Source organism: Cynocephalus volans, chromosome X, assembly GCF_027409185.1.
Source record: "Cynocephalus volans isolate mCynVol1 chromosome X, mCynVol1.pri, whole genome shotgun sequence".
NCBI classification, from domain to species: domain Eukaryota; kingdom Metazoa; phylum Chordata; class Mammalia; order Dermoptera; family Cynocephalidae; genus Cynocephalus; species Cynocephalus volans.
The window spans coordinates 150,147,515-150,171,382 of record NC_084478.1 but is presented as its reverse complement, the minus strand read 5'-3'; the positions used below and the strand labels follow the sequence as shown (position 1 = coordinate 150,171,382).

The 23,868-nt window shown below is 37.1% G+C and overlaps 1 pseudogene; it reads right to left on the bottom strand.

Annotated features, from left to right (window-relative positions):
- Positions 1 to 2,304: 2,304 nt before the first annotated feature.
- Positions 2,305 to 4,627, bottom strand: LOC134368472 (cAMP-responsive element modulator-like; annotated as a pseudogene).
- Between the last annotated feature and the right edge of the window lie 19,241 nt (positions 4,628 to 23,868).

Genomic DNA, 23,868 nt, shown 5'->3' with positions numbered 1-23,868 from the left:
GATAGATCTACCATACGACCCAGCTATCCCACTGTTGGGAATATACCCAGAGGAATGGAAATCATCAAGTCGAAGGTATACCTGTTCCCCAATGTTCATCGCAGCACTCTTTACAATAGCCAAGAGTTGGAACCAGCCCAAATGCCCATCATCAGATGAGTGGATACGGAAAATGTGGTACATCTACACAATGGAATACTACTCAGCTAGAAAAACGAATGAAATACTGCCATTTGCAACAACATGGATGGACCTTGAGAGAATTATATTAAGTGAAACAAGTCAGGCACAGAAAGAGAAATACCACATGTTCCCACTTATTGGTGGAAGCTAAAAATTAATATATAAATTCACACACACACACACAAAACCGGGGGGGGGGGAAGAAGATATAACAACCACAATTACTTGAAGTTGATATGACAAGCAAACAGAAAGGACATTGTTGGGTGGAGGGGGGGAGGGAGAAGGGAGGGAGGTTTTGGTGATGGGGAGCAATAATCAGCCACAATGTATATTGACAAAATAAAATTAAAAAAAAAAAACAAAAAGAACAAAATTCACCAGATTACTCATTGGCAATAGATTGTCTCACTTTCTTAGGAGTGACACTGTTCTTGACACAGAATAGGCTCTCAAATATTTATTGTATTCACTAACCACATGCTTTGCATATTACATAGGTATATGTTTATTCACACATATACATGCCAATGGATTTGTCTACTGCTTATATTGTAATTTTTTTCCTTTTAAATTTCATTCTTATACATAACAGCAGCATGTCTGCAGAATAGCATTCAAATTTACATTTGCACTGTGTTTGTGCAGTGTCTGATAGGGACTACCTGATTACTTGCAGATGTCATGGGTAGTTAAGAAACTTCCTTTTTATTTATTTAGATTGTTAAGAACTGTGCATAAAAATTTTGCACTGTATGTAATATTAAACTTATTCAAATCCTGTTTTTAAAAAAAAAAATAAAAAAATAAAACATAATTTAGTCTTCTTCCCCCCACCCCCGGTTTTTTTCTTTGTGTGTGTGTGTGTGTGTGTGTGTGTGTGTGTGTGTGTGTGAATTTATATATTAATTTTTAGCTCCCACCAATAAGTGAGAACATGTGGTATTTCTCTTTCTGTGCCTGACTTGTTTCACTTAATATAATTCTCTCAAGGTCCATCCATGTTGTTGCAAATGGCAGTATTTCATTCATTTTTATAGCTGAGTAGTATTCCATTGTGTAGATGTACCACATTTTCCGTATCCACTCATCCGATGATGGACATCTGGGCTGGTTCCAGACATAACAACTACAATTCCTTGAAGTTGATACGACAAGCAAACAGAAAGGACATTGTTGGGTGGGAGGGAGAAGAGGGAGGAGGGAGGGAGGTTTCAGTAATGGGCCACAATAATCAACCACATTGTATATTGACAAAATAAAATTTAAAAATAAATAAATAAATAAATAAATAAATAAATAAATAAATAAAATAAAAAATAAAATAAAATAAATTAAATTAAAAATAAATAAAAATAAAAATAAAACATAATTTAGAAAACCCATGTACTTCTTTTAAATTAGTAAGGATGATATGTAATTGTTATGTAATTGTTGGTAACAAAAGCCAGCAAGAATGAAATATTTATATCTTGTTATGTTCTTATGCATCATAAGGAGAACAAAAAAATAATGTTTTAAACTTTTTCTAAAGATGAACATAAACATACAAATAGGAAAACTTGCCCCTTCTTTATGTTTACCCAAATTTTCTTCTATATTCAATAGTATAAATTTTTATTTTCTGCAATGGACTGAATGTTTTCCCCCAAAATTCATATGTTGAAATCCTGATCTACAGTGTGATGGTATGAGGAGGTAGGGCATTTGGGAAGTGATCATGTCATGGGGGTATAAGCTTCATGAGTGGGATTAATGCCCTTATATAAGGGACCCCAGAGAGCTCTCTCAACCTCCTTTTGCCATGTGAGGATACAATGAGAAGTCAGCAGTCTGCAACTTGGAAGAGGGCCCTCATCCAAACCTGACCATGCTGGCACCCTGATCTTGGACTTCCAGCCTCCAGAACTGTAAAAAATAAATATCTATTGTTTATAAGCCACTCAGTGGATGGTACTTTGTTATAGCAGCCCAAATTGACTAAGACACTTTCAAAAGTGTATGACAGCTGTCAGTACAAATCTCTCACTTTAACACACACTTTTCATTCCATGATTCATAGTTTAGGTATTAATGATGCATTTTTAAATGAAACAATTTAATGCAAAAACCCGAGTTGCTTCAAACTAACCAGAGAAAACTTAAAGCTAGTACTATGTCATATCGTGTTGCAGCATACATAACGTATTGCCCCATGGAAGTCTGATACATACTAGTTGGTACTGCAATGGCAGCAAGTTAGGTGGCATTCCTTCTTCCTCTGATATTTCATCTTCAAACTTGGGAACACCAAGCACATCACAGCAAAGTTCATTCAGTCTTTTTCTATAAGAGAGTCTTCATGAAAGGATTTTTCTAATATTTGTCAGAATAAATTACACATTCTGATTCTGCAGACTCATATGACTCTGCAATTATTGCTACCTAAACAGTTTGTATTTGTGGTAACTTAATAACCAATGTTTGTTGGTGTCTGAATTATTCCCTAGACATGTACAATTTGGCCCAAAGGTAACTGCACTAGAGTTACAGCTGGGAAGCCTATTCTTATTCCTGATCCAGCTACACAAACCTGAGCTAAAGTAGGGATTGAATTTTGACCAGTCCAAGTCTGCATATAAGCAGATTCACTCTCTGCCACAGAATCTGTCACACCTGTTACACTTGTTATAGAATATGTTACACAGAATATATTCCATCCTGCTGGTATTCAATTTTTTCCGTGCTCATTTGTCCTAGATTTGTTTTAATATATTTTTTCCTTTTGCATTTGCTCACTGTCCGGACAGTTGTAATCAACTCTCTGCTCCTCCTCTGTTCTCTTTTTCTTTTATCCCTTCACAATGTGTTTTATGTAGTGGTACCCATCACTGATTACAGATGGGAGGAGGTGGAAGTGGCCATTGCAACTGCTGCCCAGGAACCCAGCGCAGGTAGCCCCATTTTCCCCCCGTATCAGCTCTGATGTGGCAGCTATGGATTCCCCACCGAGCTGGAACCTGTAGCAGTCATTTTTATGCTGTTGTCATACACTGTACACTATCAATATTTGAGTCCTCATCTTAATGTTTGTTTTCTCCTGAACAGTAATGTTTTCAAGTATTATTGTTCTTGTTGTCCCACAATCAACCTTAAACTTACTCCACTGAACCTCATCATACTTGTATCTCACTTTTAACTTAAAACTTACTGCCAGGCCAGACTTACATGGCATCTTACAGTGAATCTTACCCTTTTCTAGTGGTCATCTGCAAGGCACGCTTGTTGTCTCACAGTGAACCACAATCTTATTCGAGCAGTCATCCTCATACTATTAGTCTCACAATAAATCTTTATGTTATTGCAGTTGTCCTCATTATGGTTGTTGTCCCATACTGGAACTTAACTTTATTCTAACTTTCATCATCCTTGTTGACTCACATTAAACTGTAACCTTTTACCAATAGTCATCATCATGCTTATTCTCTTAGGCATAATATTAAATTTATCCCAGTGTTCATCTTCATGCTTGGTGTCTCACACTGAACCTTGCACATTTCCCCCCAGTCTACATTCATTACATAAACCATTAGGAGATAATTTTTGTACAGTACAATTGACGTCAGACACCATTCAAATGACTTTCCAAATGCTCAAGTGGAGCATTTTTATTTTAAGTATCAGTCCACTTATTAATATTAGGCTTCTCCTACATTACAACCAGTTGAACCTTATACATAAGTGTTCATCTTCATGCATGTTATTTGGCCTTAAACCTTAACTTTATTCAAGTGGTTATCATCATGCTTGTTTTCTCACACAGAAAATTAACCTTATTCCCGTGGTCAGATTTACGCCTGCATCTCACAGTGATCCCTAACTTATATCAGCTCCAGGCTTGTGGTCTCAATCTGAACAAGAACCTTATTTCAGATGTCATATTCATGTTTATCATCTCACAGTGATCCTTAACCTTAATCAGGTGGTGTTCTTCATACTTGTGTTCTTACATCAGAAACTTTACTCACTCATTATCAAGGGTTTTATTCCCAAGTGAACCATGACTTTTCAGTAAGTCGTCTACCTGCATATTTTTCACACATCAAACCTTAGCCTTATCCCAGGAGACATCTTCATGCTTGTTGTCTCACACTGAAGCAGACCCTTTTTCCAATGGCGATCTTTCTGCTTTCTGTTTTACACTGAACCTTAACCCTATTTCATCAGTCATCTTCATACTTGTTGTCTGACAATTAATTTAGTTTTATTCCAGCAGTCATCTTCATACTTGCAGTCTCACATTGAACCTTTACCTTAATTCAGCATTCACCATCATGTTTATGTGCCACACTGAAACTTAACCATATTACTGCAGTCAGCTTCATGCTCACCTTATCGCCTTGAAGCATATTCTTATTTTAATGGCCATCTTCCTGCTCATAGCTTTACACTGAAGCAGAACCATATCATCTACTTGCTTACTGACACACACCGAAGCTTAACCTCCTTCCAGCAGACATATTCATGCTTAGTGCCTCGTCCGGAATCTTAATTTTATTCCAGTGTTTGTCTTTATGTCTGTTTCATCACAATGATCTGTAAACCAATTCCAAGTGTCATTTTTATCCTTGTGGTCTCATACTGACCCGTAACCTTATTCCATTTGTCATCTTTATGCTTGTTTACATATACCGTAAAATTTACTTTATTCCTTTGGTCATCTTTATACTTTTTGAGTCAAACTGAAGCATAATGTTCTTCCAGAGTTCATCACGCCTGTTGTCTCACACTAAATATTAACCTTCTTCCAGTAGTCATCACCTTACCTGTTGTTTCACATTGAACACTGATCCTACTCAGCAGTTATCTTCATGCTTGTTTTCCCACGGTGAACTATAACCTTAATCCAGAAGTAATTTTCATCCTTGTTTCTTTATTCTGAACCATGAGATTATTCCAAGTGTCAGGTTCATGCTTGCTGTCACCCACTAGATGTTAGTCTTATTCTTGTGGTCTTCTTCATGCTTGTTATCTCACACTGAGGAAGAACTTTATTCCAGTGGTCATCCTGATGCCCATTTTCTTTCACTCAGTCTTAATCTTATTTCTGCAGTCATATTCACGGTTACGTCACAATGAATCCTAACCCTCTTCCAGTAGTTGACATCAGGCTTGTTGTCTCATTTTGAACCATGACTTCATTCCGGCAGTCACCTTATGCTGGTTGTCACACACTGAATCTTAACCTTATTCCAGTGTTCATCTTTGATGCCTGTTGTATCACACTGAACTGTAAACAAATTCCAGGATTCATCTACATGCTTGCTGTCGCACAGTTATTCTTAACTTAATTTTAGAGATCATTTTTATGCTTGTCTCACAATGAACCATAATCTTATTCCAGCAGTCATCTTCATGCTTGTTGTCTCACTTTAAAGTTTAATTCTATGCGGGTAGTCCTCATGCTTGTTGTCACGCTGTGAATCTTAACCTAAATCTAGCATTTATCTTCATACTTGTTTTTTTCACAGCGAATCTTAGCTATGTTCCAGCTGTCATATTATCACTTGGTTTCTCACAGTGAACCTTACCATTACTCCAGCGTCATCTTCACATTTGTTGTTTCACACTAAGCCACAACCTATCCCAGGGGTCATCTTCATGCTTGTTGTCTTGCACTGAACATTAACCTTCTTCTAACCATTTTCATGCTTGTTCCCTCAAGTTTATCAAAAGGCCTCCTCATTCCAGATGCCATATTTGTATTTAGCTGAAACAAGGGAAAATTTAATGTTTGCCTGTTTTCAAACACCCTAAATTTATTCCAAGTGTTGTCTATACTTGTTTTTACATACTGAGCCTTATTATAATTCAAATATCATTTTAAAAATAAATATGAATGTATCTGTTTATTTAGAGCTTTCTGTGCTTAAAAATTTAAATATAAGGATCTATCCAATTGCTATAGTTTTCAAAAACTAAATGTTTCCTTTTTTTTTTTTTTTAGGAAAAACTTCAGCACAAATTAACTCTATAGAGAATAGTAAAAATAGAACTGTCATCACTGGGCACTAATCAACATGGAATTCTATATTTCAGTGAGAAGGAAATTTCATACAGTTTGAATTTTATTTCCACATTTCTCTCAAGGATTATATCTCTTTTCTGCTGATCATAGGCTGAAAGTTTGTGTGAGAAAACTTAAAAATTACCTATGTCCTCTTAATAAAATGTACGCAATGCTGGTGAATTTTGAGTCCTCATGGGCATCTGTAGATGAAACTGAATGCCATGCCCTCTCCCAGGCTAGGACTTCAGACTGGCTGTCTACCTCTTACTACTCCTCAATATCTAAGATGGCATATACCTGCACAATTTAGCTGCCTAGTATCTTTAGCATAGTGAACTTGATTTACCCTCAAGACAATGACCCACTCTCCTTCTTTCTCTGTTGAAAGCCACTGGCTGTTAGTAGTCTGAACCCATCTTGCCATTTTGATCTTCTCAAAGGGGCACCTGCACTGCCTCAAAGGGATGTTGCTTACCAGAACTTAATGTCTAACGTCTTAGACAATCTTCTGCATTCAAATTTCCAAAACTAATCCAATGTTTCTCTTTCTTCTCTGCGCCTTACAGTGCTATTTGTTCTTTCAAAGAATAAACAATACATGCTTTAATGTGGACTTGTAGTATCTGAGAGCCTGACTTTTGATTGACTCGAAACCAAATCAAATAAACTTATACAGAGGTGGTATGCTTCTGGATCACGGGCTAATGATTACTGGGATAATTATATTTGATTGATGTTCCATATGATTCAGGGATTTAGTAGTTCTCATGATATCAAGCATGTGCCATCTCTGTAACATAGCCTTTTACTGCCTCTGAAGCAGAAAATCCATAGAGACTTGCACTTTTACTATGAACAAATGACTTGTACTAAGAGGCTTTCTTACATCATGTAGAAGAATTGAATTTTCAGTATCACCTTCACCAATATGGGTGGCCCCTTATATATGGCGCATGGTCTTGGTACAGCTAAACTATTCCAAGAGCTTATTGAAGTTCTTAATCTTAGAGATCTTTAAATAGGTGAATCAGAATGTAGTGGTATAATAAGAATGTAGTGGGGAAGTTAGATAATGGCCTCTGAGGGGAAAACCAGACTCCAAAGCTTGGAGATTCTATAGTTCAAAACAAAGTGCATTGAGGAGATCTGAATGGGACCTGAAGATTGCTGAGATATGTAGAGGGAGCATCCTGGTTTGAATTCATCACTCTCATGGAAGAAGGTATTACAGACACAGCAGTGAGAGATTTATTCAACTTTCATAGTTCTTCAGCAGCTGGAATGGTTGAAGGATAAGGCTGGAGTTGCATTTAGAGTTATGGTTTGGTTTCTCTATTACAGGCTTTTAACTTTTCTAGAAGAGTCACTTTGTATGGGTCACTTTATGAAGGGGTCAGAGCAGGGGCTTTGGTAAGATTGAGAGAAAAAGTATTTTGTTTCAAAAGGGAGTATAAAGAAGTGAGTCAATTAAGGGATATAAAAAAGTCTGGCGTGAAATACAGAGTATTATTCATACTGAACATGCTGTCCTTCAGCACATGGCACTTCGAAATGCAGGCTAAATAGAAAGCTGAAGATGTTGGTAAGAGTATCAAAGAGAGGGAGGATCATGGATGAAATCTATCATTGCCCTGTTGAAAGGAAGTTCTGAGTACAGCAGTGAGTGGTGCATACAACCAACATGGACTACTTATACTGTTTGTTTTGAATAAAATTCTAGAGGAATTCTTTAGTCACTCTGTAGTTATATATCTTTTTAAAAAAATTCTAATTTATCAACATATAATGTAGTTGATTTTTGTGTCCTTTTACCAATTCCTCCTTTTTGAATGTAAACTGGTTTTCTAATTATATTGAATCAGGTTTCCAGGTAATGCTTGGATTTTTTTTTTTTAAATCAGTGTACCATGGCTGTTGAGAATTGTGGTGGATTTCACTCATTCAAAGGAAAGATATGTCTTTTAGTGGTGGATACAATATTGCATTTAAGAGAATGTGAGAGAGTGTTTATACTGATGGTTGGATGGTGGGTAGGCACTTGGCTGTAGGTATTTGTTCCTGCAGGTTGGTTATGTCTTAGTCATTTTTTTCCTGGACAATACCTCCTGATAGTCTTACTCATTAAGCATTATTCAACAGGAATGGTCTCATTTATGTACTCGCCAGCTTCTCAAATGCATTTTGGTATTCTTTGTGGAGATGGATTCTGAGTAGAATGCAGTATTGCTGTGGGAAGAGTGACCAGTATAGATGATTACATTTTTTTCTAGTTTTAGAATTCTTTTGCATTTAGGTTATTGATTCACTTAATTAATTTTTGCATGTGGTGTGACAACATCATTCTTTTGCATGTGGATATGCAGTTGTTCCAGCATCACTTGTTAAGGAGACTATTCTTTCTCCCACTGAATTGTCTTGGCACCTTTATCAAAAATCGATGGACTTTAAATGTAAAAACTTATTTCTGGACTCTCAATTCTATCGATTTATATAGCTTTCTTTACTTATGCCAGTAGAATGAGTTGGAAAGTGTTCCATTCTCTTCTATTTTCAGGAAGAGATTATGTAGCATTGGTATTAATTCTTTAAATGTATTCCAGAATTCATCAGTGAAGTCATCTGGGCATTTTATTTTTGTGTGGTGCAGGGGGAGGGGGATGTGTTTTGATTACTAATTAGATCTCTTTATCTGTTATAGGGCTATTCAGATTTTCTATTTCTTCTTGAGTCAGTTTTAGTAGTTTGAGTCTTCCTAGGAAATTTTCAATTTCATGTAGTTTATCTGATTTTTTGGTATACAATTGCTCATCGTATTCCCTTACAGTTCTTTCTATTTTTGTTAGGTCAGCAGTGATGTTCCTTTTCATTCTTGATTTTAGTCATTTGAATCTTCTGCGGTTTTTTTTTTTCCCATTCTATCTAAATGTTTGTCAACTTTGCTGATCTTTTCAAAGGACTAACTTGATTTCATTCACTAACTGTTTTTCCATTGTTTATTTCATATATTTCAACTCTGGTCTTTATTATCTCCTTCCTTCCACTTGCTTTAGGTTTCATTTGAACCTTTTTTTTTGTTTGTTTTTAAATAGATGACCGGTAAGGGGATCTTAACCCTTGATCTGGTGTTGTCAGCACCACACTCTCCCAAGTGAGCCATGGGCCGGCCCTCGAACCTTTTCTTTTATAGTTCCTTAACACAGAAAGTTAATATAGAAAGATGATTTGAGATCTTTCTTCCTTTTAATTTTTAAAAAAATTATTTATTTTAATTGACACATAATAATTGTACATATTTGAGGTAGAGTGTAAAATTTCAATATGTGCACACAATGTATAATAGTCAATTCAGGATAATTGGTGTATCTATCACCTCAAATATTTATCAGTTCTTAGTGGTGAGAACATTCAAAGTCCTCTCTTCTTGCTGTTCTGAAATATATTACATATTATTGTTAACCATAGACAGCCCATGTGTAATGAAACACTAACCTTATTCCTCCAATATAACTGTAACTTTGCACCCATTGACCAACCTCTCCCCATCCTCCTGTACCCTCTACCCCTCCTAGCCTCTGGCAACCACAACTCTACTCTTTACTTCTGTGAGATCAACTTTTTTAGATTTCATAAATGAGTGAGATCATGCAGTACTTATCTTTCTGTGCCTGGCTCACTTCACTTAGCATAATGATCTCCAGTTCTATCTATGTTGCCACAAATGACAGGATTTCATTCTTTTTTATGGCTGAATAGTATTCCATTATATAAATATACCACATTTTCTTTATCCATTCCTCAGTCAATAGACACTTAGGTTGATTGCATATCTTGGCTATTGTGAACAGTGTTGCAAAAAACATGGGTATGCAGATACCTCTTTGTCATATGGATTTCATAGGTGTTTACTGCTCTAAATTTCCCTCTAAGAAATGTTTTAGGTGTATCCTATAAGTTTTAGTATGTTTCATTTTTATTTTCTTTTATCTCTGAGTATTTTCTATATTTTTCTTGTGATATGTTCTTTAAGGCAATAGTTATCTAGGAGCATATTGTTTAATTTTCACATAGTTGTGGATTTTCTAAATTTCTTTATCCTATTGCCTTCTCATTTAATTCCATTGTAGTCAGAGAACATGTTTTATCTGATTTTATTCCTTTAAATTTATTCAGGCTTGTTTCATGGCCTAGCATATGATCTATTGTGAAAAATGTTCCATGTGCACTCGAGAGGAATATACATTCTTGCTGTTATTGGGTGGTGTGCTGTTTAAGTTCTCCATTTTCTCATTTATCTTTTGCCTTGTTGTTCTATTCATAATTGAAGAGGGATATTGAAGCCTCCAACCATTATTATTGAGTTGTCCATTTCTTACTTCAATTAGGTCAGTTTTTACTTCATGTATTTTAGGGTTATGCTGTTATTTGCAAAAAATTTTAACTGTCATATCTCCTGATGGATTGATTCCTTTATCATTGTATAATGTCCTTCTTTGTGTTTAGTAACATTTTAGTCTTAAAGTCCATTATACCTGATATTAGTATAGTCAGTCCAGCTCTCTTTTGGGTACTGTTTGCATGTTATATCCTTTTCCATCCTTTTACTTTCGAAGTTATTTTGTCTTTGAATCCCAGATGTGTTTTTTTATTGACAGCATATAGTTGGCTCAAACTTTTATTATTTTTTTTTAAATACATTCTGCCAAACTCTGCATTAGAGTTGGGAAAAATGTGTTAGGATTTTAGGTTTTATTTTATTTAAATTTAATGTAATTACTGATAAGGCGAAATATACATCTGCTAGTTTGCTATTTGTTTTCTGTATGCCATATATCCTCTATGTTTTTCTATTCTTCCATTACTGCACTCTTTCATTAGATATTTTCCTTTTATACCATTTTAATTTCTTAGTTGTTTCTTTTACTGTATTTTGGGATCAGTTTCTTAGTGGTTGTTCCGGTCATTACAGCTTAAATTAACATTTTAACTTATAACAGTTTAGTTTGCATTAATACCAACTTAATTTCAATAGTATAATGAAACTTTACTCCTCTATAGCTCCATTCCTTTGTGCTGTCATTGCCATACAAATTACATCTTTATACATTGTGTGCCTGTCAACAGAAATTTATAATTATTGCCTTATGCAGTTAATCTTTTAGAGAGATGAAAAAAGAATTTAAAATAAAAATACATTTATACTTCTTTTCATATTTACCCTTGGAGTTACCTTTACCAGTATTGTTTATTTCTTCATTTGGATTCAAATTACTCTCTAGTGTCCTTTCATTCAGCCTATAGGACTCCCTTCAGTATTTATTGTTGGGCAGGTCTGCTAGCCATGCATTATCTCCATTTTTATTTATTTGGGAAATTCTTAATTTTACCTTTATTTTTGAAGGATAATTTTGCTGTGTATAGAATTCTTGGTTAACAGTTGCTATTTTTTCCCAATATGTTGATTTATTTGTTTATTTTAAAAATTGGGGGTGGATTTTACTTTTTTTAAATTTTTTTTATTGGTTATGAATACTCATGAGATACAATGCTGATTGAAACCCCTCGTGCCCAAGATGTGAAGGCCAGATTCATACTGGCAGCATGCCCATTACCACAAATTGTATTTGTACCCCATGCTCCCACCCAATTATCCCCATCCTCCCATCCCCTCCCCCTATCACCCCAACTCCACTTTGTAGCACAAGGTATGTTCTCTCCCTCTGCAAGTCCAAAGCACCACTGTGGACTTTCTTTCCTTCCTTCTTTCTCTCTTAGCTCCCAATATGTTTAATATATCATCCTACTGCCCCTGGTCTCCATTGTTCCTGATGATAAGTTAGCTGTTAATCTTATTGAGGATACTTTGTACATGCTGAGTTGCTTCTCTCTTGGTATATTCAAGATTCCTTTTGCCTTTCTCTTTTGACAGTTTGATTATGATGTGCCTAGGTGTGGATCTCTTTGAGTCTATACTACTTAGAGTTTATTTAGCTTCTCAGATGTGTAGATTAATGCTCCCATCAAATTAGGGAAGGTTTTGGCCATTATTTTTTTAACTTTTCTTACTTCTCCTTTCTCTCCTCTCCTGGAACTCCCATTATGTGTATGTTGGTACACAGTGTGCATGCCCAGGAAGCCAGCCCTGCCCAGACTTTTACCAGTCCTGCCCCCTTGCCACAGCAGAACCCATGATCAAAATTTCACTTTCTTCATTTTCTCCACCCCTTCCTGACCAAGATTTCTCATGGCAACTTGAATTCAGGTCCTGGGGTCCTATTAAAGACTAACCAGCTGAGATTTCCTGGGAAAACCACAATATTTATGCCTTTTCCCTCGGGGGTCATTTAAAAAATAATACAGTTTAAATATACAGAAAAATGTTCAGAGTAACATAAATACCTGTGTCCCTAAAATCCAGAATTAATAAATTCAAAATGTTCCTATATTTGCTTGATTTTATTTTTATTCTTATTTTTTTTAAAAAAAGTGAAGGCATGCTCTATTTTCTAAAGGCATTAGTGTCTATTTTGCCATTGTTCATATTGCCAGAGTCTTACCAGATGTTATATCCATTTTAGATATCACCACTATCTATCGCTATGTAACAAACCACTCCGAATTCAGCAGCATAAAGCAATAGCAATGTTAGTATACTCTCAAATAATGTGGATTAGGAATTCGAACAGGACACAAGGTGAGACTGCTCTTCTCTATCTAGGATGTACAGGACCTCAGCTGGGATGGCTCTAATATATACTACCAGAACCCCTGGAACTGGAGGATCTAATTCTAAGTCAAAATGGGATGGGTGGGATGGCTGGGATGGCTGAAGGCCAGGCTTAGTTCAGACTAGCCTACATGTGGCCTCTCCATAATGATGGTCTTAAAATAGTCAGACTTCTTACATGGGATCCAAGAGCAATTGCTCCTACTGAGCAAGATGGAAGCTACAAAGTCTTTTATGGCCTCACCTCAAAAGTAACACAGCATCACTTCTGATATATTCCTTTAGTAGGAGTCTCAAGCCTCTCCAGATTCAAGGACAGGGGACATAGATTCCACCTCTTGATGGGAATACAGGAGAATAATTTGCAGCATACTTTAAAACTGCCACAACAGGTAGAGAAATCAAGACTTGGAGACTTTGCCAAAGTCAGTTCTTTGGTAAACATAGAACTTCTCAGTGCTAATTATACCATATCTCAGTTTGAAAATGGAGAAACTGGGATAAGAGTCATAGACTTTCTTTTCCCTTCCTTCTTCCCTTGGTGTGTGTGGGGGGTGGGGGGAAGCACCCTGCAAGTAACATCTCAGGAAGAGGGACTCCACCCTTCCCAGAATAAACTTCACACTCTCAGGAGATAAGGCAGTGCAAGCATTTCCCTCCACTCCAATGTTTTCCTGCAGGCCAAGGTGAGGAGCCTCTGATTCTTCACTGCTCACTCTCTACTTTCCTGCCTTCATAGGAAAGGAACTGAATTGGGAAGAAATGGCTAAAGAGTTACTATAGAATATATTTCAAAGTAGGGGTAAACAGGCCTCTCATAGGGCCAAGAGATATGGCGTGATCTTCAGGAAAGACCTCAAATTTTAGACTTTTGAAGTCATCTCCAGTAATTCATACATACATTCATTTTCTTATATTAGATCATAAAGTTGTTCATTAAATGTAAATACTCAAAATATGCAAATTTTTTGTAATTTTTTGTATTTTTCATTGGTTATGAATATTCATGGGGTACAAACCTGACTCTCACTACTTGTGCCCAAGACGTCATGGCCAGATCAATACTGGCAGCATGCCTGTTACCACAAATTGCAATTATATCCCATGTCCCCCACCCAATTAATCCCCTACTTCCCTCCCCCTCCCTTTCCGCCCACTTTGTATCCCTAGGTTTTTTCTCTCCCTCTGCAAGTCCAATGTACCACTATGGTCTTTTTTTCCTTCCTTCTTTCTCTCTTAGCTCCCACTTATGAGTGATGGCATGCCGTATTTTTCCTTCTGTGCTTTGCTTATTTCACTCAATATAAGTTTCTCTAAGTTCATCCATGTTGTTGTGAATGGGAGAATTTCATTTGTTTTTATGGCAGAGTAGTATTCCATGGTGTACATGTACCATGTTTTCCTTATCCAGTCATCCGTGGATGGACATTTAGGTTTGTTCCATGTCTTGGCTATTGTAATATTTTAGTATCTTTATATTTTAAAAATGTGAACATAGGCCTTGCTAGGCCTCTGAGAAGTCTTGCCTGACAATGCAAGCTAGAAAAAATTGGGTACAGACTAACCTATACATCACTATACAGGAGAGAAACGAATCTAACACCTCCCACCTCAATCCCAGTGGTTAAAGTCCCAGAATTGGGGGCTGAGCAATCTGGTTATTAATGCTAAGGAGAGGATAAGAGATGAACTTTCTTCCCAAGCCATTTCACATCTGTTACAGAGGACAAGAAAAGAAGGAACAGGGGCCCAGGCGTAAGGGTGATTTTTGGTTATTTATGAGAATATTCAGCCCACATTAGTAGACTAGAAATGAGAGATGGTTTCAAAAATAAAGATAATGCAGCTTCCAGAAGATGTCCAACACTGTTTTTCTTTGTTTTTTTTTTTAAATTTAAATTTATTTATTTTTTATTGTAACAAAGTTGATCGCACATATCTCTGGAGTACAGAGTTGAACATCAATACTCGTGTGCAATATGTGATGCTCATATCAGAATAATTATTATATTCAATAATATACACTATCATTTCTATTCATGGCCCTTTACCCATTCCTCTCTCCTCCCTCCCTTCCTGCTTCTAGTAACCTCAGTTTTCCTTTTGAAAGTCCAATGTATTATTGTGAAAGTTGTATCATTCTTTTATTTATATGATTATTGTTTTAGCTCCCACTTATGAGTGAGACCATATGTTATTTCTCTTTCTGTGCCTGGCTTATTTTACTTAATATGATTTTATCTAAGTTCATCCATGTTGCTGCAAATGGCAATATTTCATTCTTTTTTATAGCTGAGTAATATTGCAGTGTGCATATATACCACATTTTCCTTAACCAGTCGTCTGATGATGGACATTTAGGTTGCTTCCAACTCTTTGCTTTTGTAAATAGAGCTGCGATAAACATGAGAATGCAGGTATCTCTTCGACATGAAGCATTCCATTCCTTTGGGTATATACCCAGCAGCGGAATTGCTGAATTGTATGGCACTTCTATCTGAAGTTGTTTAAAGAATCTCCATACCATTTTCCATAGTGGCTACACTAATTTACAGTCCCACCAACAGTGTAGGAGTGTTGCCCTCTCTCCTCATCCTCACCAGCAATTGTTATTCTGTCTTTTTGATAATAGCGAGTATAACTGGGGTGAGGTGGTATCTTAATATGGTTTTGATTTGCATTTCCCTGATGCTGACTGATATTGAGCATTTTTACATGTGTCTATTGGCCATTCGTATATCTTCCTTTGAGAAAAGCCTAGTCAGCTCCTTTGCCCATTTTTTAATTGGGTTATATTTTTTTTTTTTTTTTTTTTTTACTGTTAAGTTGTTTGATTTCCTTGTATATTCTGGATATTAATTCTTTGTCAGATGCATAACTTGCAAATATTTTCTCCCACTCTTTAGGTTGCCTTTTTGCTCTGTTAATTGTTTCTTTTGCTTCCTAGAAGCTTTGTAGTTTGACATAATCCCATTTGTTTATTTTTCCTTTTGTTGCCTGTGCTTTGGGGGTCATATTAATAAAATCTTTGCCCAGTCCTACTTCCTGAAATGTTTCCCCTGCGTTTTCTTTTAGGAGCTTTACAGTTTCAGGTCTTATATTTAAGTCTTTAATCCATTTTGACTTGATTTTGGTGTATGGTGAGAGGTACAGGTCTACTTTCATACTTCTTCACAATGGATTTCCAGGTTTCCCAGCACCATTTATTGAAGAGGCAGTCTTTTCCCCAATGTATGTTCTTGTTGACTTGTGAAAGATCACTTGGCTATAGGTTTGTGGGTTGATTTCTGGGTTCTCTATTCTGTTCCACTGGTCCAAGTGTCTGTTTTTATGCCAGTACCATGTTGTTTTGGGAACTATAGCTTTGTTGTAGAGTTTGAAGTCAGGTAGTGTTACGCCTACAGCTTTTTTTTTTTTTTTTTTTTTTTTTTCTCATGATTGTTTTAGCTATTCGGGATCTTTCGTTGCTCCATATGAATGTTAGGATTGTTTTTTCTATTTCTGTGAAGAATGTCATTGGTATTTTGATGGGGATCCCATTGAATCTGTAGATTTCTTTGGGAAGTATGGACATTTTTTGCAATGTTAATTCTTCCAATCCAGGAGAAAGGAATGTCTTTCCATCTTTTTGTGTCCTCTTTAATTTCTTCCAACAGTGATTTCTAGTTTTCATTGTAGAGATCTTTCACCTCCTTGGTTAAGTTGATTCCTAGGTATTTTATTTTATTGTGTTACTACTTTAAATGGGCTTGTGTCCTTGATTTCTTTTTCTGCTAGTTTGTTATTGGCATATAAAAATGCTACCGATTTTTGCCCATTGACTTTGTATCCTGCAACTTTACTAAAGTTGTTGATCAACTCTAAGAGGTTTTATTATTATTTTTTTTTGTAGAGATTTTGGGCTTTACTATATATAGGATCATGTCACCAGCAAACAGGGACAATTTGACTTCATCTTTTCCAACCTGATGCCCTTTATTTCTTTGTCTTGCCTGATTGTTCTGGCTAGTACTTCCAGTACTAAGTTGAATAGGAGTGGTGAAAGTAGGCATCCTTTTCTCATTTGTGTTCTCAAGAGAAAATCTTTCAACTTTTCCCCATTCAGAATATTGGCAGAGGTTCTGTCATATATGGCTTTTATTGTGTTGAGATACTTTCCTTCTATACCTAATTTGCTGAGTGTCTTTACCATGAAGCAATGTTTAATTTTGTCAAATGCTTTTTCCGCATCTATTGAGATAATAATATGGTTTTTATCCTTGATTTTAGTGATGTGGTGTATCACATTTATCGATTTGCGGATATTGAACCATTCATGCATCCCTGGGATGAATCCCACTTGATTGAGGTATACAATTTTTTTGATGTGTTGCTATATTCTGTTTGCTAATATTTTGTTGAGGATTTTTGCATCTATGTTCATTAAGGATATTGGCCTGTAGTTTTCATTTTTTTGTTGAATCTCTGTCTGGCTTTGGTTTCAGGTTGATACTGGCCTCATAGAATGAGTTGGGGAGAATGGCCTCTGTTTCAATTTTTTGGAATATTTTAAAAAGTGTTGTTATTAATTCCTCTTTAAATATTCGGTAGAATTCAGCAGTAAAGCCATCTGGTCCCTGGCTTTTCTTTGTTGGTAGACTTCTGATTACTGCTTCAATCTCTTTGTTTGTTATTGGCCTGTTCAAGTTTGCTGTTTCTTCCTGGTTTAGTCATGGGTAGTTTGTGTCCAGAAATTTATCCATTTCCTCTAGGTTTTCAAATTTGTTGGTATATAATTGTTCATAATAGTCCCTAATGATTCTCTGTATTTCTGTGGTATTGGTTGTTATGTCTCCTTTTTCATATCTAATTTTTGTTATTTGTGTCTTCTTTTTTTAGTTAGGCTGGCTAATGGTTTGTCTATTCTATTTATTTTCTCAAGAAACGAACTTTTTTTGACTGATCCTTTGTATTGTTTCTTGGGTTTCTATTTCATTTCGTTTTCTTCTGATCTTAATTATTTCTTTCTGTCTACTACATTTGGGATTGGATTATTCTTGTTTTTCTAATTTTTAGAGGTGCAGTGTTTGGTTGTTAATTTGAAAACTTTCTATTCTTTGATGTAAACATTTAAGGCAATAAACTTCCCTCTTAGAACTGCTTTTGCAGCATCCCACATGTTTTGGTATTATGCTTCATTAATTTCATTAGCTTTGAGAAATTTTTTTTTTTTTTTTTTTTAAAGATGACCGGTAAGGGGGTCACCCTTGACTTGGTGTTGTCAGCACCACGCTCAGCCAGTGAGCGAACCGGCCATCCATATATGGGATCCGAACCCGGGGCCTTGGTGTTATCAGCACCGCACTCTCCCGAGTGAGCCACGGGCCGGCCCTTGAGAAATTTTTTGATTTCTTGTTTAATTTCTTCTTGGACCCATATGTCATTCAGGAGCATGTTGTTTAATTTCAATGTGTTTGTATATTTTCCAGAGTTTCGCATATTGTTGATTTCTATTTTTAATAAATTGTGATCTGAAAAGATACTTGAAATGATTTCAATTTATAAAAATTTGTTGAGGCTTGATTTGTGACCTAGCATGTGGTCTACCCTGGAGAATGTTCCATGAACTGGTGAGAGGTATGTATATTCAGAAGTTGTTGGATGAAATGTTCTGTAGGTATCTGCCAAGTCCAATTGGTCAAAAGTGTGGTTTAAATCCTGTGTTTCTCTATTGACTTGTTGCCTAGATGATCTGTCCAATGTTGAGACAGGGGTGTTTAATTCCTCTGCTATTATAGTATTGGGGCCTATCTCTTTCTGTAAGCCCAATAGTGTTTGCTTTATATATCTGGGTGCTCCAATGTTGGATGCATATATATTTATGATTGTTACATCTTCTTGCTGAATAGATCCCTTTATCTTTACCTAGTGGCCTTCTATGTCTCTTCTTATAGTTTTTGATTTAAAGTTTACTTTATCCAATACAAGAGTAGCTATTCCTGCTCATTTTTTTGAAACAAGGAAACATTTGGTTTATTTAAGAATATATACCCAAACACATGTCTAAATTTCCTGAGTTTTCAAATCTTGGCCCAATATATCTTCAAAAAGTAGATATACCAAGAGTTTTCTTGGCATACATCATTCTGAGTTGTAAATACTGGGAGAATCATGTTCCCCTAAATAATTTTGGCATATTTAGTGTCAAGATCGACAACACTAGAACAGAATCTGATTCCAACAAATGCAATTTGTGGTAATGGGAATAAAGCCAGTGTAAATCTGGTCCCCACATCACTGGCATGAGGGGTGACAATCAGCTTTGTATCTCATGAATATTCATAATCAATACAAAAAATAAAAATAAATAAAATTATAATTTGGATTGGAACATTAAAAAAAAGTAGCTTCAGCTATTAATTTCCATGAGTTTATTAGTTTATGAACATTGGCGGTGGGGGAAGTCACAAAAGAGAGAGAAGCTATTTTATGAGCTCCTGCTCATTTTTGATTTCCATTTGTGTGGTATAACTTTTTCCATCCCTTCACTCTTAGTCTTTGTGTGTCTTTACAGGTGAGGTGTGTTTCGTGTAAACAGTATATAGCAGAATGTAGCTTTTTAATTAAATTACCCAATCTGTGTCTTTTGAGTGGAGAATTTAATCCATTTACATTTAGGGTTGTTATTGAAAAGTACTGTGTTACTTCTGACATTTTATTGATTTTCATTTGGATGTTTTGAATATCTCATGTTTCTTTCTTCCTCTTTTATTGTTTTTCTTTTTGTGTGTTTGGTTTTTTGAAGTGGTAAGATACAATTCCTTTTCTGCTTCTCATTTGCATATTTGTTCTATTTGTGGGTTTCATTCTTTCTTGTGCATTCATGGAAGTGATTATTGTTTTCTGGATTCCGGATGCCGGACTCCCTTGAGGATTTCTTATAGGGCTGGTTGTGTGGTGGTGAATTCTTGTAGTTTTTGTTTGTCTGGGAAATACACAATTTCTTCCTTATTTCTGAATGTTAGTTTCACTAGGTATAGTACTCTTGGCTGGTAGTTTTTTGTTTTTTTTTTCTTGTACTATTTTGCATATATCATCCCATTCTCTTCTGTCTTGTAGAGTTTCTGTTCAGAAGTCTGCTGTTAGTCTAATGGGGACTCTTTTATATGTGACTTGATGCTTTTCTTTTGCTGTTTTTAGGACTCTGTCTGTCTTTGACTTTGAACGGTTTGACTACAAATTGTCTTGGCAAGGACCCTTTTGGATTGAAACTGCTTGGGGATCTTTGAGCCTCTTGAATCTGAAGGTCCATGTCTGTCCCTTTAACTGGGAAGTTTTCTGCTATTATTTCATTGAATATGTTTTCAATGCCTTTTCCTTTCTCCTCCCCGTCCAGAATACTCATGATTCGGATGTTTGTATGCTTAAGATTATCTGCTATCTCTCTTAGATTATCTTGATTTTTAAAAATTCTTTCTTTTCTTTTTTTTGTCTGCCTGAGTTATTTCAAAGACATTGTCTTCAAGATCAGAAATTCTTTCTTCTGCTTGCTCTATCCTGTTGCTTAAGCTTTCAGTTGTATTTTTTTATTTAATTGAATGACTCCTTCATTTCCATGAGTTCTGCTACATTCTGTTTTAAAGTATTAACCTCTTTGTAGATTTCCTTCTTCATTTCCTGGATAGTTTTACTCAGTTCACTGTGCCATCTAACTGCATCTTCTTGTATCCCACTGAGTGTTCTAAAGATTTTCACATGGCATTCCTAATCAGTCATTTTAAGTGTTTCCTGTTCTGTGGGGTCCAGCTCTTGAGAGTCATTATATTCCTTTGGTGGACTCACATTTCATTTTTTCATATTTTTAGTATCTATACATTGATAGTCATCTGGAAGAGCAGTTCCTTCTTTATTATTCTCTTTCTCTGGACTCTGCTGTTGGCCCTTTTTGTGTCAATTAAGATGAGTGGTTGGCTGTCAACCTGCACAGCTGTAGTGTCTGCTATGGCTGCTGCTGTGGTAGTAGGCCACCCTTGTCATAGCAGTGGTCACGGCATTGGCTTTGGTGGGTTGCCTGCATGGCAGCAGTAGCTCCAGTGGTGGCAGGCTGATTGCACAACGATGGTGGTTATCTGACAGTGCTGGTGGTGGCAGTGACTGCAATAGTGATGGTTGCACTAGCTGCCCGCCTCACTATAGTGACCTCCACAGCTGCCTGTGGAGCTACAGTGACTGCAGCAGCATCTGGATTAACTTGCAGAGGCAGCAGCTGCACCAGAGGTTGTAATTGCCTCCCTTGCCTCTACAGTGTCCAAAGCAGTAAAGGGGTTACCTTGTGAGGATGGCAACAGCACTGGCAGCTGCAAACTGCCTCCCTTGAGTTTGTTGTGTCTGCAGTGACAGCAGGGTTACCCTGTGGGGGCAGCAGTGGTGCCAGAGGCTCCACCTGCCTCCCTCCCATCTGCAAGGTCTGCAGTAGAAATAGGGGAAGCAGGATTACCTTGTGGGGTAATAGTGGTACTGTTAATTACAACAGCCTCTGATGCCTCTGCAGTGTCCGCAGCAGTAGAGGGGTTACCCTCATGGGGGCAGCAGTGCTGCCAGTTGTTGGAACTGCCTCACTCTCATCTGTGGTGTCCTTAGTGCTGTCCTAGGTGGCATCAGAGTTACCTCGAGATGACAACAGTAGCAGCAATGGCTGCAACTGCCCCCCCCCCCCCAGTCTGCAGTGGCCCTGGTGGCTGCAGGGTCAATTCACTGCTGGGGCAGTGGCACTGGGGTCTTCCACTTCCTCACTCACTCGCTCAGTGATCCTGGCAGCTGCAGGGTTAATTTGCTATGGAAGCAGTGGCTCTGGGGATTGCATCTGCCTCACTCACTCACTCACTCTGGGGCTTTGGCAGCTGCAAGGTTAATTCACAGTGGGATCAGCAGTGCTGAGGTCTGCCACTTCCTCACTAACTCCCTCAGTCCCAGCTGGTCCTGCTGGTGCGATGGCTATGTCAGCAGCAGCTGCACTACATGTAACTATGGCAGGGGGACCCACAAAAAGCTGAGCTGACTGTTGAGGCTGCTTGGGCGGGGGTCCTGTGCGTGGTTGATCTGGCTGGTATGGGGGTGTAGACAGCTGCTAGCAAAGTCTGCTGCACTGTGGATGGCTGTGGCAGGGGATCCACACATGGCCAGGATGACTGGTGTAGCAGTGTGGGCTGGGATCCTGTGCACATCTGGCCTTGTCAGCACCGTAGCATGGATTTTAGTAGTTTCTGGCAATAGCCTCGGCTGGAGCTGCACTGCAGACAACAGCAGTGTGGGATGGTGTGAAACTCACAGTGGGAAGGCGGGTGATGGTCCTGGTTCCTGACCATGTCACTGGTGAGTGCAGTGCTGGTAGTGAAGGGCCTGTTCTTGTCTTCTGTGGGAGAAACATGTCCACCATCCTCCCTAAGATTTTTTTTCTTGGTAATGTCATGGTGACTCCAGGGGCAAGACAGCAAAGTGTAACTCTCTTCCCCCACTTAATTATGAGTCCCTTGGCTGATTCCCCTGTATATTCCTTATTTTCCTGGATTTTAGCCTAGACAACATCCTTAGCACACCATGAAACAAGCTCTGCTGATTCAGAAGGGTCACAATTGCAAAAACCTCAAGGTGCCTCCTGCAGGTTCTCTGCTTTCAGGAGAAACAACTATGGAATCTTTAGTGAAAGCCTTCTATGCCTGGTTTGAAGAGGCTAGGTCTCAACTAGGTCCTTTAGCATCCTGATTTTACTGCCAGCCTCAATACCCAGGCAGCTATTAGCAATTGCCATTTTTAAAAAACCAGAAACCTCTTACCAAGGGAAAGAGGAGTACAAAAGTGCAGGGAAGCAGAATGGGAAGCAACTCAATTTCTATATCGCTGCCTCTTCACAAACACCAGGATTACTCTTTAAGATATTAAAGTAATTGAGAGGTCTAAGACTGCATTCTAAATAAATTTGAGCCCTACAAATACAACCCTTATTTTCCAGGGTCTTTAGGATACACTAAATTTTATCAAACATAAATCTTAAAAAAAAAAAATGAACTAAATGAGCTTTAAAAGCAGAAATGGAATAAAACTTATTTTCTAATTACAATGTAGCAAAACCAAAAAGTAAGAGGGAAATTGCAACCTTGTACAGGTCTTGGGTCAAAGAGGAATTATAATGAAAACTACAATAACAAATAATTTTGAAATCATTAATAAGAACATTATATATTAAAATTATGGAATGTGACCAAAACTATAAATAAAAGAAAATCCATAGCCTTAAATCCTTTTTTCGTTAAACAACAAAGAATAAAAATACAAAGTGCTGGATATTTATTAAAAGCTTACACTGTATAAGGACCCAAACAAAATATATCTCATTTAGTCTTCATGGTGCATATGAGGTGGGTACTGTTTTTTGCCCTTCATAATATAATTAGGAGGGGGTACTATATTTTGCCCTTAGTTTTTTTAAATGCTCAGGAGTATAATTAGACATACCCATGCAATGTTCTAACTATGTTATATATTTCCAAGAACTACTTCACAGGTTTCTTGATTGGATGTCACAAATATTTATTAATGCTTACAGGGCACTGTAACAAAGATATGAAGACTAGATTTTCTCCACCCTGTAAAAATTTAGTAATGTGTATTTATAATATAGATGAGGGGGAGGATACAGCTCATATTATTAGTGCAACTAACTCTACTTGCTAAAATGGACTGTATTAAATGCTAAAATGATGTAGAATCACAGTGCCATGGTTGCAGAGAGAAAAGTGATTCCATTTGCAAACTGGGATCATGTCATATATACATGCAAATCAAAACCACAGTCTTCTGGTAATGACATGCAAGAGAATAACAAAAGCTGGCAAGGATGCAGAGAAAGGAGAACCCTTCCACACCGTTGGTGGGA